General features: G+C 40.6%; 1 protein-coding gene and 1 long non-coding RNA gene across 4 annotated transcripts in view; one reads left to right on the top strand and one right to left on the bottom strand.

The window, feature by feature from the left end:
* The window catches only part of LOC128412663 (uncharacterized), a 64835-nt gene extending 60638 nt beyond the window's left edge, over positions 1–4197 (bottom strand). The window contains exons 1-2 of the long non-coding RNA XR_008330132.1: positions 4115–4197; positions 2187–2254 (exon numbers count right to left, since the gene is read on the bottom strand). This is a non-coding gene — a long non-coding RNA (uncharacterized LOC128412663). The remainder of the gene's footprint in view (positions 1–2186; positions 2255–4114) is intronic.
* A 268-nt stretch (positions 4198–4465) lies between these two features.
* Positions 4466–17521, top strand: part of PALS1 (protein associated with LIN7 1, MAGUK p55 family member) — a 52452-nt gene continuing 39396 nt past the window's right edge. For 2 of the 3 annotated variants that reach the window (XM_053385782.1, XM_053385791.1), the window contains exon 1: positions 4466–4748. The gene's annotated coding sequence lies outside the window, so the exon portion shown is untranslated. The remainder of the gene's footprint in view (positions 4749–17521) is intronic. The other variant, XM_053385801.1, reaches the window with a different exon arrangement.

Below are 17521 nucleotides of genomic sequence, written 5' to 3'. Positions count from 1 at the left end.
GAAGAATGTCATATGGCTATAGGATTATCATAATCATTTTTAAACTCATTTTTAAAATGTGTAGATGAGTCCCAGGTCAACTTGGGTTACCCTGTACAAAAAGGGGTTTTACGCTCTCAGCCTTGCTTGAGAGGCAAAGCCCACTCACAATGTTGGCTCTAGAGGGCTAGGGATGCTCACACAAGATCTCAAGGGAATTCTGATTGTACCGCAAAATCTGGTGAGAGTATCCCAAAGCCAGTGTTGTGAGCAAGCCTTGCTCGGCAAGCAAAGCAACGACTTAAAGGGGTTTTTCACACTGGGTAATCCCAAGCATACATGGTGTGGAAAAACCTTTAAACTCTCCACCTTGCTTGGGACTTGACTTACTGTACCACATGGCTCTTCATTGTTGTTTTTGCCATAGCAAACTAACATGGTTATCTTCTGAGAATTCTTACCAGTAAAAAGGTAACTGAAAATGGAGCTGCGCAAATAATATTATTATAAATTTGTGGGTGCTGGACCCTTTTAATCCCCAGATCCAATATGTGTTGAAATCTAATCAAGCCTACTGAAAGCCAAGGTCCAGCAGGTGTTTAAAAAAAAAGCCAGGCTAGCTTCCTGATAAGGTAATTGCCTGGGCCATTAGGAGAACAAAGGATTGAGGGCTCAGTGTGAGACAGCAAATGTGTGGGCCCCTCTCCCTCAACAAATAAAGCCAGAGTTTAGAACAGAGATGTTAGGAAGCAATAACTTCACTTAGAAGGAAAGCAGCAAGCTGGAAAGCTGAGGGGAGGGTCAGAACACAATGTTTGATTTCTGTTTGAATCCAAGGCTATGACTAAGAAAGAAGCAAGACCCTTTTGGGGTGATGATTTTGTGAACCCCTCCATTGCAGGTACGGGTTGTATATATGTGTAAATAAGCCACATATTATAAATACAAGTCTCCACTGTGCCTCATTTCCAAAAGGAAACAGAAACCCCCATTGAATGCCTAGAACTCCAGTACAGTAATTTGTACTGCTCTGAAATTGAGATGGTGTGCAATAATATGCTTCAGTGGGGCAACGGGTATGCTCAGAACCATATGTTCTGCTGCCTTCATAGCTGTTCCTACTTTCAAAGAGAGAAACTGATTATAAAGCTGAAGAGGGACTTGTTTATTGGACAATGGGACCTGCAACAGTAGCATCAAACAAATATTCAGCTGAGCTCATGGTTCATCTATTTGAATATTGTTACTGATTATGGCCTTGTACAACACCATACTGCATCTTAAAAGGAATTCCACATTAACAGTAAAATTATGTCCACACATCCTAAAGTGTGACATCGTGGCCCAGGGGTTTTTGTTTTTTTTACAATTCCACATTCCTATTTATTTATTTGCACATATAAACTTTTGAGTTACATATCTGAAGGATCTTAAAAACCAAATGTTTTCCTTAATTGTGTTTTCCCCCTAGAGGAGGAAACTTTCCAGCCTGATAGTAGAAATTGCTTTAAAATGTAATATAAAACATGCAACTGACACCTGATCTGCTTTTACTAAATACCCTAAGACATCACAGAGTAACATAAATATTCAACAGGTTAGTATCCAAAAATAGCAGCACTAAAAATAGCAATATAAAAGTCACTTTGGATTGCTGAACTATTAACTGGTTGTAAGATAAGACACTTACTATTTGGGTACTTATTTTGCTACCTATCTGTTTCATTTTTATATAATTTTTAGTCTAACAAGTTTCCAAATATTTCAGCTCTGCATTGTTTACCCTTTCTATTCAACCTATGATTCTCAAAGAACACCACTACCTGTTAAATATGCAAAGCAAGAGTGCATACTTGGCATCTCTTAAGTTATGTCTTAATTATCTAAGAACTTGCACTGCAGTCTTGCTTAAGAACATAAAAATGCCTTCCTACATTAAAGTCACCTAGTCCAAAGTTCTTTGCAAGAATTCCAGCACTCAATACACATTAGGTGGTGTACTAGAATTTTGCCAGTGCTTCTGCTGTGCACAATAATTTACTTTCTAACCACCCCCAGGGTATACTCCAATATGAAATTAGAGATTGCATCAGATCAATCTCATTGTTTTATTGTATTATTTCCAGAAAAAGTCCAAGGTTCAAATATTTCAGTTCAGGTTACTTTTTCTATTGCTTTATTTCAAGAAAGAAATAGAGGTTACTTACCAATAGTTATGTTCTGAGTGTTATCTCCAAATATTAATAGGTGAGCATTTCACATGGGGATGTTACTTCTGGAAATAAGAATGTAGCTTAGTTTTAAAAGAAATCTGGCCTGATGCCTGATGCAATTCCCTGAGAGGAGGTACACCTCAAAGGGACAGCACTCAGGAAAAGGCAGATGTTATTACAGTGGTACCTCGGGTTACATACGCTTCAGGTTACAGACTCAGCTAACCCAGAAATAGTACCTCGGGTTAAGAACTTTGCTTCAGGATGAGAACAGAAATCGTGCTCCGGTGGCGCGGCAGCAGCGGGAGGCCCCATTAGCTAAAGTGGTGCTTCAGGTTAAGAACAGTTTCAGGTTAAGAATGGACCTCCAGAACGAATTAAGTTCTTAACCTGAGGTACCACTGTATTAACTTTGGATCTTTTCATAACAGGCACGATCACTCTGCTTCCCGGCTTAAGCATTCGGAAGGAATACAGGGCCAATTCAGCTCCAAGGGGGTGCAGAATAGTCTTTATAATCAATTTATTTGGGAATATTTACAGGGGACCTTATTTCCAAGTAAAATCAAATGTGTAGCCAAACAGCCCATTCTTCAGGGGGAATCTACTGGTTCCCACTTTCCTTTTAGTTGATTCACAATCCCCAATTCACTTTCCTGCTGTGTTTTTGTATTGTAAACTACCCTGTGATATTAAAATATACATTTCAGGTGACAAAGGCCAGGTGTATCTGCTTGCCGCCCCCAGCCGACACTCTTATGTTAGTGGAGTGGGTTTATGGAACATAAAGTGAGAAGGAAGTATTAAGGGCAAATTTTGTTCATGGGCTAGTGAGATGGCGGCACAAATGTATTTTAACTGCTGTTTGGCTCTGGTGCATGCTTATTATTGTGAAAGAAATTCTCAAAGGAAAAGCACCAAGACTTTGGAACTCCCTATCAGTATCAGACAGGCACCTTTATTATACTTTTTGATACCTGCTTAAAATATTTTTGTTTAGGCAGGCCTATTCAGACATGTAGAACTTATATGTGTTTTAGTCTGTTTTTAGCGTATTGGGGGGGCGGTTCCCCTTGAATAGTCTGAGGGTAGTTTCCCCCCCAAAGATCTTTATTGAAACTTAACATATATACATAATAACCAAAATTCCCAATGATTCCCTCACATAAAATATAGTATCTAAATTACAACAGCTGCATAATTATACGCTTAATTATAAAACCCACCACCCACCCTCTACTTCCCTGCACAGCAATTTGACGTCTTTATATTTCTTTCTACCTTTTTTTCTTTGCCTTCTATAATAAATCATTTCTGTTAAATTCTGATTTTTCCTTTTCTTTATTGGTTTTGTTATTGCTTACATTTTTTATTCTAAGCCTATTAGCATATCATTTTTAGAATAATATTTTGACATATAATCTTTGAAATACACCCACTCCATTCTTAACTTTTGATTTGATTGATATCTTAAATTTTTTTGGATATTGTTGATTTTAATTAGCTTTTGAAATGTTTTTAATCATATTTTATTGATAAATGAAACGTTTTATTTAGGGAAGTTTTTAATATTTAATGCTGTATTGTTTTTAACACTTGATTGGGAGCCGCCCAGAGAGTATTATTATTATTATTATTATTATTTTGGAGTTGCTTTGTGTAAATTGTTTTATGTACTACCGTCAAGCGGGTTTTGTTAAATAAAAAGGCCAACATGTGGTCTTAGGCTTTTTACAAATGAGCTAACACCTTTTGTTAATTATAAGTTACCTTGCATTTACATTTAACTTAATTAATGAACTAAAGGGCTGCTTATTATTCACAAAATGGTTTATAATCATCTGAACACGGCCCGCCACGTAAACGCGTGAGAGAAACTTAACCCAGGGTTGAGAAACTTCACCTGCTCCATTTCTACCTACAGAGAGGTTGTTATAAGCGGAGCGGGCAGGGGCAGCGCCAACCCCGCCTTCCTTCCCCTCAAGAATTCTCACGACCACCCGCCTCACACGGTCAAAGGCATTTTCGACGGTTCTGGCAAACTGCGGTTGGAGGTGATCAGGAGACGCGGAGCTGCGGGGAGGAATTCGCGCGAGGTAGCTGCGCGTGAGGGAGCGCGACAAGAAACTCGCTCGCGCTCAGCTACCGTGACGTCTGGAGAACACTCGGCAGCAGAGGGCAGGCGCACGTTTCAGGAGCTCGCCCCTACCCTCGCGAGGAGGGGCTTGAAGATGGGGCGGGAGAGGGGGAGAGAGAGAGAGAGAAACTGGTGCGCACATGCGCGCAGCGTGGGAAGTCGGTTTCGTTGCTGGGGATCTGGCACAGGAGGCGGGGCGGCGGCGGCGGCCGAAGTTGTGGTGCTCGGCTCTGCCTTCCTCCCTGGGCGGCTGCGCGCGGGGTGAATTGGGAGGGCTGTGTCTCGCTGCCTGTCTCCGGCCCGCGTCTGTTATTCTGAGGGGCCTCAAGTGAAGAAGCGGTGCTGCCGGGCGCGCTCCTCCTGCCTCTCCCGATTTAGGCTGAGCCCCGTCCGGTGCTGCTTTCAGTAGGAACGCGAAGGTGAGACGCCCTTTTTCTGACTTAGCCCTGAAGCCGCTCAACAGGTCTCCGAGAGAGAGAGAGGCGGGCGGGCGGGGGGAGGCGCGTTGGAAGTTGGCCCCCAAAGTTAGTGGCCCAGCCCTTCTGCCGTGTGTGCGTTTGGGCTCTTGTGGGAGCCGAGACCCCTTTCCTGAGGCGCCTGGTTGCGGGGAGTGTGCCGGGGAGAAGGTGGCGCTGCTCCTCTTACATGTTGTCTTCCTCAGCCTCTTCCTCCTTCCCCCTCCCCTGTGCATGTGTGTGTGTGTGTGAACTTTTGTCTCCGTATCTGGCTGGTTACTTCTCGAGACCTTTCCCACCCCCGCCTTTCCTCTGTGCTTTCTCTTCCTGCCAGTTTATATCTCCTGTCTCTGTGTACGTGCCTGAAGTAGAAACTGAAGAGGCAGTCTTGTTTGTTGACATTTATTCTCTCCCCCCTCCCTCTTTTACGCTCTTTTGCGTTAATCTTCAGGTATTTGCAGTTTGTGTGTAACCCGCGTCTTGGGCTGCTTCCTCAAAGGACCCCTTTTGCCATCCCTGTCTCTTGGGTTTCCTTTAGGTGCAGCTATTTCCATTGTTGGCTCACACACGTTCTATTTCAGTGTGTCCTGTGCTTAATCCGGCCCCCTTTTCGCAACCTGCTGGAAGTCCCATGTTTGGGGAGTTGGCCTTGTAAAGCCATTAGTCTCTGCCGGCATGGAGGGCGTTTGCAGGAAGGATTACCTTGTGTACCGGCAACACGCTATCTATTCCGAATTACGTGCTGGGTGGGTTAATGTTGCGATACCATTTGGAACCTCTGATCGGGAAAGTGGGGTTTTTGAAGTATTTTGCAGATAAAGCTGTCTTGTCTCTGTGAATGTATCTCGGGACTGTAATAAGTATTAAAACACCAAGCTCTGAGTCTGCACCCCACCCATCACAATTTCTTTGTTTTGGTCAATCTTGAAAGAAAGTTAGAACTGTATATAGGACATATGGCAATGTATATTAGCATATTGCCCAGCAAGAGTAGAAAAGAGAAGAGATGTTTTTGCTTTTGCTGAACAGTAAGTGATATATTTTGTGTTTTTTCAGCCAATATTTCAGAAAACTTTTGTAGGATTTTAGAAAAGGGGGAAAATAAATATCTGAAATATGCCACCTCTGTGGTGCTGTATTGATTGCCCCAGTTGGGATGACAACATATGTTGACAATTCAATTTGAAAATGCTAAGTTGAATTAAGTAGTTGAACCTTAGTATAAAAGGAACACAGAAAGAGTTCCACAAATTTTGGAGCCGGTGAGCTTCAGATTTCTCACTTCCTGTTCTACAGAGGAAGTTGTATTCTCAAATGTAAATGCAGGTGAGGATTATATGAGATCACTTTCTTTTTAATTAAAAATAAAAAACCACTTAAAGGCTATAGTATATTCTTAAATAATATGCAGGGTCTGGTTATCAAATGCAAAATAAATAATCTTGTTCAAATACTGTAGTTTGAACTGAAGAAAGCAACAGTAGTGTTGCCCCTAGAAACATTTTCTGCAGTAAACACTGTTAAAAAAGGCTTGCTAGTCAACGTGTTTGTTTTTAAAAAGATTGCAAACCATTTGTTGAATTTATTTCCTGCCCTTCATCATAAATGATCTGAGTGGGTAACAATGTAAACAACAATAAAGCATAAAAATCCAGTTAAGCATAAATAATACTGTAATCACTTGCACTTAAACAAGAACACTGATAACTGTTTCACTATGCAGGCTGTAGATGTACATACACAGAAGGCTTGTGGAAGAGAAAGGTTTTCAACAGGCACTGATCACTTAAGAGTTCTTATTGAAGCAGGTGACCTGAAAACATGATTCTATCATTGCTAACATATTGCTTGGTTAATGTCACTTAAAGTTATGGGGCAGAGTTCAGCCACAAGCCAACCAAAGGGGAACAGCAGTAGCTTAATGTTAGGGCATGTGTGTTCCATGTAAAGTCCTAGATTTAGCCGCTGGTGCCTCCAAATAGGGCTGAAACTCTGATGAGTTGTTGCCAGCAAGATAGACCAATAGACTAGCACAATATAAGGCTATTTCCTATATTCCGCTGGTCAAAGTTAAGCACTTCTAAGTTGCATTGTTTGCAGTGGGACAGACACCAGTACATAAATCTAATTGATGTCAGTGACTTAAAATGCTTAATAGGTCATATACATACATGGTTTGTGTTGTATTAGAGTGGTGGTTTTATTGGTGTGTTATTTATATTGTATTTTTAATGTTTATTCGCCTTAAGTAGCAATGAGTGGAAAGGCAGCTGTTAAATATTAAAGATACATAAATGCAAAACAGTTGTTTTGCTTATGTCTTTCTGAATTGCTGTTAGACTTCTCTAGGCTGGGTAATAGGATGGTGTAGGTGTGGTTAGCTTGCTTTTAATGGTAAATAAAGATTGTTCATGCTCAAAATATAAGACCTATGGTAGGAATCAACCTTGGAAGAAACTGTTAATTCTGGGGGGAAATAAGTGGTTTTCCTTTTAATCTTTTTCCATAGTGGTGAGATAACTTTTTTGAGGCTAGAAGATGAATTCTAAATTTGGTTTCTTGGTTAGCAACAGTAGAATTAAGTGAGACCTTTAGAGTTAATGAGCTAAGACGTGATCAGCTAGGCTTTTTTCTCCTGCTGGGTGGTCGATAAGTCATTCTTGAGCTAGTAGTATTAAGGATCTGCTTTGGCCATTGAATCAACCTATTCTATCCTGTCATTTAAAGCTTAAAAGGGCACCAGCTAGCAGCAAGTCAATCTGGTTCAAATTTCTAGTATGCTCCATCCTGTGGGCCCAGTGTGTTACAATATTTATAAAAGATTAAAATTAAAACCTACCTATCTTCTGGCTTAGCCCTAGCCAGCCAAAGTGGGCCCAAACAGAAACTTGGCATCATTTTTTGTTTATTTTCAATTAACCTTTGATCGTGTCACAATTTAATTTTTATATTCTTATTCTATTTATATTCCTTTCAGTGGCTGTAGGTATAGATTATCACCAATATGGCATATTTGTATTGCCTGTCCCTCAGAATCTGCTTTCTTTATGCAAATATTTGGGGAAGGTGTACTTCATTGTGTGACTATCTAAACAGGAGGTGGGCATTGGCTAAAGGGATTTTTATTAAGGTGTGTAATTAATCTATCACCATTGTCTCAAAAATTCATACTATAGAAGTATGAATTTAAGCTTCCCTTTAAGACTTTAAAGGCAACAAGAAGAAAGGCAGAATTGTGTTCAATATTTTTTTCATCAAAGTTCACAACAAATTGAATCTACAGGTCAGCCCTGGATGTAAAATAGTTCAAAAAATGTTTGAAATGAAAAACAAGTCTTGGATAACTAAAGAAGCACAGATCATATAGGAAATAAACTTCATCATGAATTTAAGAGTTGGAGCCTTGCAAACGTAATAGTATGCTTAGAAACCAATTCATGTAGATGTGCTATAACAGTTTTAAATAAATTAATGTGAACTTAATACCACTTGCTAGTTATTACAAATACAACATCTGTTTCTGATTATTTTTACTGTGAATCATTGCCTGAATATGCTTAAATTTCTGGATTAGAGCAATTTTATAGTGACTATTAAGTATCTTACCTGGGTGAAACTTCAGAGAGGTAAGCAGATGCTTTTGAAATATGTGGCTTTCCTTTTGATTGCTGAACTTTGTAAACACTAAGAACACACTCCAGCTGAAACTAAGTACTTTGTCCCATTAATTTCAACAGGAGAATTAAATGTGTGCTTAAATCTCTCCCACTAAAATCAGTGAGACTTAAAAGTACTTAACTTTGCTTGGATTGCACACAAGTGAGTTTAAGCTGAGCCACTTATTCCATGTTTTAACACCATTATTACTTTTTTGTATGTATCCATTCTACAGACAACAGTGTAATACTGATAGCAATAGCAGTTATAGTCTGAAATGAATCTACAAGACATGGTGAAATAGTGATGGATTAATTCCTCAGTTTGATTTGGAATTGAAAACTGGCAATATCACTATAATAAATATAAGCACTTATAAGCAAAAAAAGGCTTCTAATACGTCAGTAAAACTATCTGATTATAGAATGAGAAGTAAGGAGCTGGAACAGAGCATCGGTTCAGTCTGAAGCATGCTGCTGTGCCAAGGAAAATATTCCAAACTTGAAGAGGAACAATCACTTACTTTGCTCATTAAAGCCATTGTGATGGTTCATTTAGTACACAAGATGCAATTAGATCTAACAGTTTTATCCAGTGTTCATACCCACCACCATTTATTTGTCAATGGAAGTCATTCTCATCCAGTAAAACGCATGTGATGAGATACAACTTTATTGCTGTAAAGGTAAAGGGACTCCTGACCATTAGGTCCAGTCGTGACCGACTCTGGGGTTGCGGCGCTCATCTCCCTTTATTGGCTGAAGGAGCAGGCGTACAGCTTCTGGGTCATGTGGCCAGCATGACTAAGCCACTTCTGGCAAACCAGAGCAGCACACGGAAATGCCGTTTACCTTCCCGCCAGCGCGGTACCTATTTATCTACTTGCACGTTGACGTGCTTTCGAACTGCTAGGTTGGCAGGAGCAGGGACCGAGCAACGGGAGCTCACCCCGTCGTGGGGATTTGAACCGCCGACCTTCTGATCGGCAAGTCCTAGGCTCTGTGGTTTAACCCACAGCGCCACCCGTGTCCCTTTATTGCTGTAGCGGACAGCAATTCCATGTGTCTTGGTCAAGGCGAAACTTAGCCATCTTCTCTCAGTGTCCTGCTAACTGTTCCTTAGGCATGTATATCTCTGTTGTATATACTGCAGTAGTTCAGTCTCAACCACCTGGTTGAAATACGAGTGTGATTCTGAACCTGGTGCAAGCTCAGTGTGTTGGATGTCCCTGACTGATAGCTGCTGCATTTGAAACATCTGTTACTACCTGTGTCTGCTTGATCACCTCCCCTTTTTAGGTTTGCTGTATTGCTAGTGAATGCATTATCAAAATTCAAAGAAAGGGGCAACTTGCAGATCTTGTTGCTGTCTTGCCACCAACTCTAAGCACCAAAACAGCAATGGCAATGCATTTAGTAGCGAGACAGCAAGCACACTGAGAGCAGATAGATGGTGACCTCTCACCAAAAGATTAATATTTTATGGTTCCAAATCTGTCATCTGGCAACTTAACACTGACCAGGGAATACTTGCATCACAAAATTCAAAGAAAGGGGCAACTTACAGATCTTGCTGCTGTCTTACCACCAACTCTAAGCACCCATTCCCAGTTACCAATTGAAGTAAATTAGTAAAGGTAAAAGGTAAAGGACCCCTGGACGGTTAAGTCCAGTCAAAGGCGACTATGGGGTGCAGCACTGATCTCAGGCCGAGGGAGCCCGTGTTTCTCCACAGACAGCTTTCCGGGTCATGTAGCCAACATGACTAAACCACTACTGGCACACGGAGGACTCTGACAAGTGCAGTGCAGTTGTCCAGCAGCCTCAGCAGAAACAATGAAAAGTGAAAACAATAATTTTAATAATTTTATTATTTATACCCTGCCCATCTGGCTGGATATCCCCAGCCACTCTGGGCAGTTTGCAGCATATAAAAACATAGTAAAAAATGAAGCATTAAAAACTTGCTGAAATGTTAGCTTTCGGGTCCAATTTGAAGTGCTTACCTTTGAAGCCCTGTGTGGACTGGAATCAATAGAGATTACCCCTCCATTTATGAATCTCCACATCCTCTGATAAGACCTTCATTTAACACCAATACATTAGATGAAGTTCTCAACAACTAGGAACAGAACCTTTCTTACTAGTTCCTCCCTTATTGGAGAAGCTGTAAGATCCATTTCCCCCCTCTTATTTTGTTATATAATGGAGGGCTGGTCGTTAGTAATAATGTTTGCTACTGACAACTGAATTTCTTGATTATTTATAAAACATATTGTAGGAGCCACATTGAACCTTAAATCTGGAACACAAATATTTTAAATAAATCTTGCTGGTCAAACTCTGTACTTAACTGACTGGTGTCAGGCTGGTTAAACATTTGTAGGGAAGTAAACTTGCATGTACATTATTTGCTAGTTTAAGTTATTGCCTATAAGTGTAATTAATTGTTGATGTATGTGACTATTTAACTGGACTCTGGTATATTGACTTGTTAAAGCTTATCTTGTGAATTTCTTATCATGCTGTGGTTCTTCAGTTAGCTGAGCACTCACAAGGCAGGCAGACCTTGTTGCCTCACCCCTCTACCCTGTGGCAGGAGGCATCCCATCGTTTTTAGCAGATATTCATGACAAGCCCAACTTTTGGGGACCTGAGGTGTAGTGAAGAATTTGCAGGAAGCCTACAAATACTGTAATTCAAATTTGGAAGGGAACTGCAATTCCAGTTTGGAATGAAGGGTTATGAGCATGACTCTGACACAGATTCTGAATCCAATCAACATTTTGAAATGTATTTTATAAAGCCCCACATTGCACCGTCAATCAATCAAACCGTTTGGATCCCTCTGCATTTCTGAACGTGCAGGTAACAGCAGTTAACAGGAGTGCCTTTTATCAATTTTAACTGGAATTCCAGCTGTTTGCATTCCTAAAGTTAGATCTGGACATGGTCATTCATTCCCAGGCTGGTTCCTGTTCGTTTGGATATACTGCACCTCGTGAGACTGCCTTTGAGGACAGACTTCAAACTACATTTGATCCAGAATGCTGTGCCAGGCTTGTTGTCTGGGGCTAGTAGGACTGATAATGCAATGCCAGTTATGTACCAACATCTCTGGACATCACTTTTGCCAACCTCAATTCAAAATGCCCACTTTGGTCTTCAGAAACGTAAGCTGCCTGTGTTGGGCTGAGGTTCAGAGGGATTATTCTCCTCCAGCCTGAACCTGCTGAAGAACTTGGCTCTGCTTTCTAAGTCCTTGTGGTTTTCCACTGATGGTTTGTTTATTTGGGGATGAAGAGACAGGACTTTTTATTGCAATGTCCAAATTATGAAAGCGTCTTCCTATGCAGGTTTCTGGTTCCTTCACTGCCTGCTTTTAAAGTGCACATTTAAGCCAGTTTTATTTCAGTGGGCATATTTTAATTAGGTCCTTTTAAAATATATGTTGGTGATATTTTGCTATTTGCTATACCCTTTATTGGATTTCAGTTTAATTTGATTTTAAATTGTATTGGCTGCTTTGAATTTATATTGCACAGAATAGGGTGTCATTTTTAACAAATGTATTTCATATTCATGGGCAAAGAAAGCATTCTACAATGGAACATAGGGGCAGGGATGAGCAGAATTCATGCTTTCAGGAATTACAGTGGTACCTCTGGTTACAAACTTAATTCGTTCCGGAGGTCCATTCTTAACATGAAGCACCACTTTAGCTAATGGGGCCTCCCGCTGCTGCCGCACCACCGCCGCGTGATTTCTGTTCTCATCCTGAAGCAAAGTTCTTAACCCGAGGTACTATTTCTGGGTTAGCGGAGTCTGTAACCTGAAGCATCCGTAACCAGAAGCGTATGTAACCCTAGGTACCACTGTACTTTGATTGTAGACACCTGTAGCAGTATCCAACTAATGGGTCCTCTCTGTGCAAGGACTCTCATGTGCAACAGAACTCCCCCCCCCCCCCGTTTTCCTACTGCACCTTCCTCAAATTTGCTCCAGAGTGTGTGGGGAACCCCTAGAACACATGGGGCATACAGAAGAAGGAGAAAGGGAAGTTTTGCTGCACAAGTGGAAATCCTTGTGCTAACACGCCACCTTTCTTAGCACTACTTTGAATACAATTCAAGTTGGCTACAAAACATTTAGAAATTTACCAATAGGTCCTGCTTTATCAGATGTATTCTGTGGGAGGCTCATGTGTCTGCTTGCTACATTGAATCTGAAGGATAATATTTTAACTTGACACAGTCCTTCTGTTATATGTATTGGGTGAAACCAATTCAATCTCTGTGTTGCCCTGAGGATTTTCTCAAAATGCAAGGTACATCTTTAGTGGCAGATCATGCATTTTTTTTCAGCCTGCATGATTGGTTCTTCATATGAATTAAAGAGGGGACTTGCAATTGTCAATCAGACGGTACACTGCTTTGAAGCTGGGTCTTTCCACATACTGGAAAAAGTGTCACACTGGAGTGAACAAGAAAGATCCTGTACCTCAACCTTCCATCATCTTCCATCATCCCTCATCATTAGCCATGCTGACTTGGACTGATGGGAATTAGAGCCCTCCAAGTTGGGGAAAACAGCAATGCATTGCTATATGTTGCTTTCCAATTCAATCAAAGCATTCATGCCACAAGTAAACGCTGTCGTCATGCAGGATACCCTCTAAACCTGTGCAGCAATTAACTACAGTCAGTTTGTGCTATTGGGTGTCATGGCTTCTATCTCACATCCAGTGCCACATGAGGCTCCCTGTGTGGCTTCCCAAGTTGTGGCTTATACAGGCACCCAAAGCAAGCTCCTTGGGAACATTGTGGCTGGTTTTGTTGTTCACATGATAGCAACTTGGATGACCATCTGTCAGGGGTGCTTTAGTTGAGATTCCTACATTACAGGACTAGAGGTTGGACTAGATGACCTTTGGGGTCCCTTCCAGCTCTATGATTCTAAGTTAGACTTGGTTCAGTGGACATACTTTTCCAGTTAATATATCATAGGTCTTTTTATGTCTTACTGGACTGAGGAGCCTAATGTAAGAACACTGCATGTAGGGTCTCTAGGATCTTATTTATTAGGATAAATTCTAAGACATGAGGATTCAACAGCAGACATTCACTTACTTTATGCTATCTAAATTTAAAGAAAAAGTTATGAAGAACTATTAACAGGCTAAAACTAGTACACCCCATGAGGTGTGCATTATATGTTCCACTAATCTACTTCAACAAAATTTTAACTTTCACTTAGGTCACATGTGAATTCTAATCTTGATTTTGGGTTGGGGGGGTTGTGTGTGTGTGAAAGAGAGAAAGGGGGATGGGTGAGGGAGAGAGATGTTTTATAGGAATACTGTCAAAGAGAGAAATGTTTCCTGGGGATACTTCATAAAATTAATTAAAACTTTGGTGCTGATCAGTTTGACTGGTATTATATCTATTCATTATACTACTGATATCATTAAACAATGAATTTTTAGAAAAAATATAACAGAAAATGTTAGGTGTAATTTTCATTACAGAAAAGTTTCCAATGCTGAAAATATGTCATTTGAGTATGTTGCAGTTGCCATTAGACCAAGAAAACCTCACCCTTTTCAAGTTCCCGAGTAGGGCAAGGACTCATTCTGATGTTGTGCTAGGCCCAATGGAATGAGTTTCCTTCCTTCTGCTCAACTCAGAGCTAGTGAGCAGTTTGTCTTTGCCATGCTGGCCTCAGAAGGACTTGTTCCCTCTTGGGCCAGATCTTCTCTTTGATGTTACATTGAACTTTAGAGTTGCCTAGTACTCCTTCCAGCTCATTGTGGGAACAAGGCCCGCCTTTCCTTCCCAGCTCTGAACTGGGTAATGCAAGTGGGGCCTCATCCTTTCAGCCATGCTGGACTGCAGAGTTCAAGCATAACTTCAAATACATCTATCCCTTCTCCACTTGGGAGTGTCAAGTCTTTGGTGAGTTCAGGTTTTGGCTGACCTTGCTGAAATCCTTAACTGATAGGTTCATATACCTTTTCGTAGTTAAGGTAATACATATATGATTCTGGAAAGATCACAAAGAGAAACACAGAACTGCTTATTTTTCTGAAGTCAGGTAGACTTCACTGAATCGCCTACTGCTTAACAAATGCCTCTAATTGCCTTTACTGGCTATGCTAAGTCATAAAACTCCCACTGAACTAAACGATAGACTTAAAAAGTAAGAAAAAGCTGTGTTTTTATTTCTCAGTTTAACCTTCTCTTCAGCTGATAATGCAGCATTCCTAAAACCACACTTAGAAGTCTTATCTTAATTCCAGCCAAATGGTAAACATAAATGACATAGCTATGTATCATTCTGGTAGGTAAGTCAAAACTGGCTTCCCATGTGCAGTTGAAGCAACGATGGCACTGGAAACTCCCATGTTATAAAGAGAATTCTGCTTCATCTAGTGCACTGAAAAATGTGGTATGTCATGAAATAGTTGTCTCTGAAGCTTGCGAAATCTGATGTCATTGTGCTCTCAAAGTTCTAGTAAGTGTAAAATGAATGGAATGAAACTAAAGTGATGACTAACAATAACCACTCCTGCCTGAAACGGGAGTAGCCGAATCCTACTGTTCCTAGCTGACATCATCAACTGATTGTTGGTCTCTTTCTTGTAAAACCCTAAAATATTCAGGAATGTCCCAGGTTATAAATTGCTTTATGATCCTCTTAACAATTGTATTAGTCTCTTGAGTTGAGAAGTGGTTCATAATTCCTATTTCATTTATCCTAAGAATAGTCCTGTGAATTATTATTTTTTATAATATTTTATTAATTTTCCATTTTATATTATTTAAATATAATCTTATTTTTTAACACTATTATTTGCTCATATAAGCTAATCAACTTCCCTCCCTCCCGCCTCATGGTTACCATAATTCCTTTCTATGTCATAGCATTTGTTTACATTTCATCCATTTCTATTGCCCCATTTTAAAATATTTGTGTAAAAAGGTATAAATCGGAAATTTTACAAGTCTTCTTAAGTCAGTCCTGCTAGTGTTAATTGGTTGCAATTGTCCTTCAAATATTGTATAATTTTGCCCCAGTCTTTTTGGAAAGTTTGATCACGTTGGTTTCGGATTTTCCTGGTCAGCTTCGCCAGCTCTGCGTATTCCATCATCTTCGTCTAGCACTCTTCAATCGGTAATTCCTGTTGCTTCCATTTTGGGGCTAGCAAAGTCCTTGCTGCCGTTGTTGCATATCTAAACAGTTTTTGGTCTTTCTTTGGAATTTCTTCAGCTACTATACCCAATAAGAATGCTTCTGGTTTTTTGACAAATGTACTTTTGTACATTTTCTTTAACTCATTATTTTTCATTTCCCAGAAAGCCTTTCCTTTACTACATGTCCACCACATATGATAGAAATTCCCTTCCTTTTCTTTACATTTCCAACATTTCTTCTCTTTTGTCTTATATATTTTAGCAAGTTTAGTTGGTGTTAAATGCCACCTATACATCATTTTCATAATATTTTCTTTTAATGCGCTACAGGCAGTAAATTTTATTCCTTCATTCCATAACCTTTCCCATGCCTCTACCAAATAGTCCTGTGAATTAAGCCATTACTTTCATTTTACAGATTACAAACTGAGGAGGCTGTGGTCTCAAGGTCCATCAGGTGCTCCAATGGCTCAGATTTAATGCACTTCTGGGCTGTGATAGCCAGGAGGCATTTGAGAATTATACTGTATAGGAAAATCTTACATATGATTGTAGTCTCAGTGTATAATTTAACCTTCAATGGGGTGGGGAACCTTTATAAAATAAAATGCCTTAAACCTGGCCCAGCAGCATATAGTTGCCCCAACGCCCATGCAGTTGTTTCAACAAAATTGTCACAATCTGGCTGCTGCATTTTGCACTAACTGCAACTTGTAGTCAAGAGTTGACACACATAAGAGTACATTGCTATAATCCAGTCTTGAGGTTGCACTGCATATATCACTGTAGCCATTTGTGGCATATCGGCCAAAGCTAGTAGAAAGCACTCCTAGCCACTGAAGACACTTGGCCTCCAGCATCAGCAATCAAGAAGTACTCTTAGCCTAACAGCCTGCTTCTTCAGATGTGGTTCAACTCCATCCTGAACATGCAGTTGATCAGACCTAGGAACTATTCACACATAGGACTTCGATCTTACCAGGAGTGAGGGTTTTTTTTATTCACCACTCCAGTCCACCTCTTAAGTCCAGGTACTGGCCAAGGACTTGTGCAGTAATACATGATTCAGATGTTACAGAGAAATAGAGATGTGTGTCATCAGCATACTGATGACTCTGTGTCTGTGACCCAAATCACCTAATTACTGCACCCAGCTGCTTCATATAGAAGTTAAATAGCATTTGGGGAAGGGGCACTGCAGCATCCTACAACACAATTGCAAAGGAGCTGAAAGGCAGTCATCCAATGCTTTGTTGTTGTTTAGTCGTTTAGTCATGTCCAACTCTTCGTGACCCCATGGACCAGAGCACGCCAGGCACTTCTGTCTTCCACTGCCTCCTGCAGTTTGGTCATACTCATGCTGGTAGCTTCGAGAACACTATCCAACCATCTTGTCCTCTGTCGTCCCCTTCTCCTTGTGCCCTCCATCTTTCCCAACATCAGGGTCTTTCCCAGGGAGTCTTCTCTTCTCACGAGGTGGCCAAAGTATTGGAGCCTCAGCTTCACGATCTGTCCTTCCAGTGAGCGCTCAGAGCTGATTTCCTTAAGAATGGATAGGTTTGATCTTCTTGCAGTCCATGGGACTCTCCAATGCTTACTGTCTGGAAATGATCACAGAAGTAGTGGAACCTCCTATACTGTGTCCCCAACTTGCAGAGGTAATCCAGGAGGATTCCATGGTTCATGCTATTGAAAGCTGCAGCAAAAGTCAAGCAAGAGTAACAGAGTAGCACTCACTCATCCCCCCCCCTCAAGACAGTGGTTCTTAAAGGGTGTGGTGCACCACACAGGTGTGGCAGGAGAGGATAGCAAGTGTGGTAGGAATATTCAAGGACAATCAAAGAAACTTTTAAACATTTCAGTACAGTATAGTTAGTATTTTTAAAAA

Source organism: Podarcis raffonei, chromosome 1 (assembly GCF_027172205.1).
Source record: "Podarcis raffonei isolate rPodRaf1 chromosome 1, rPodRaf1.pri, whole genome shotgun sequence".
Taxonomy (NCBI): domain Eukaryota; kingdom Metazoa; phylum Chordata; class Lepidosauria; order Squamata; family Lacertidae; genus Podarcis; species Podarcis raffonei.
Note: the sequence above shows the minus strand (reverse complement) of the source record. Positions and strands in the feature narration are given on the sequence as shown.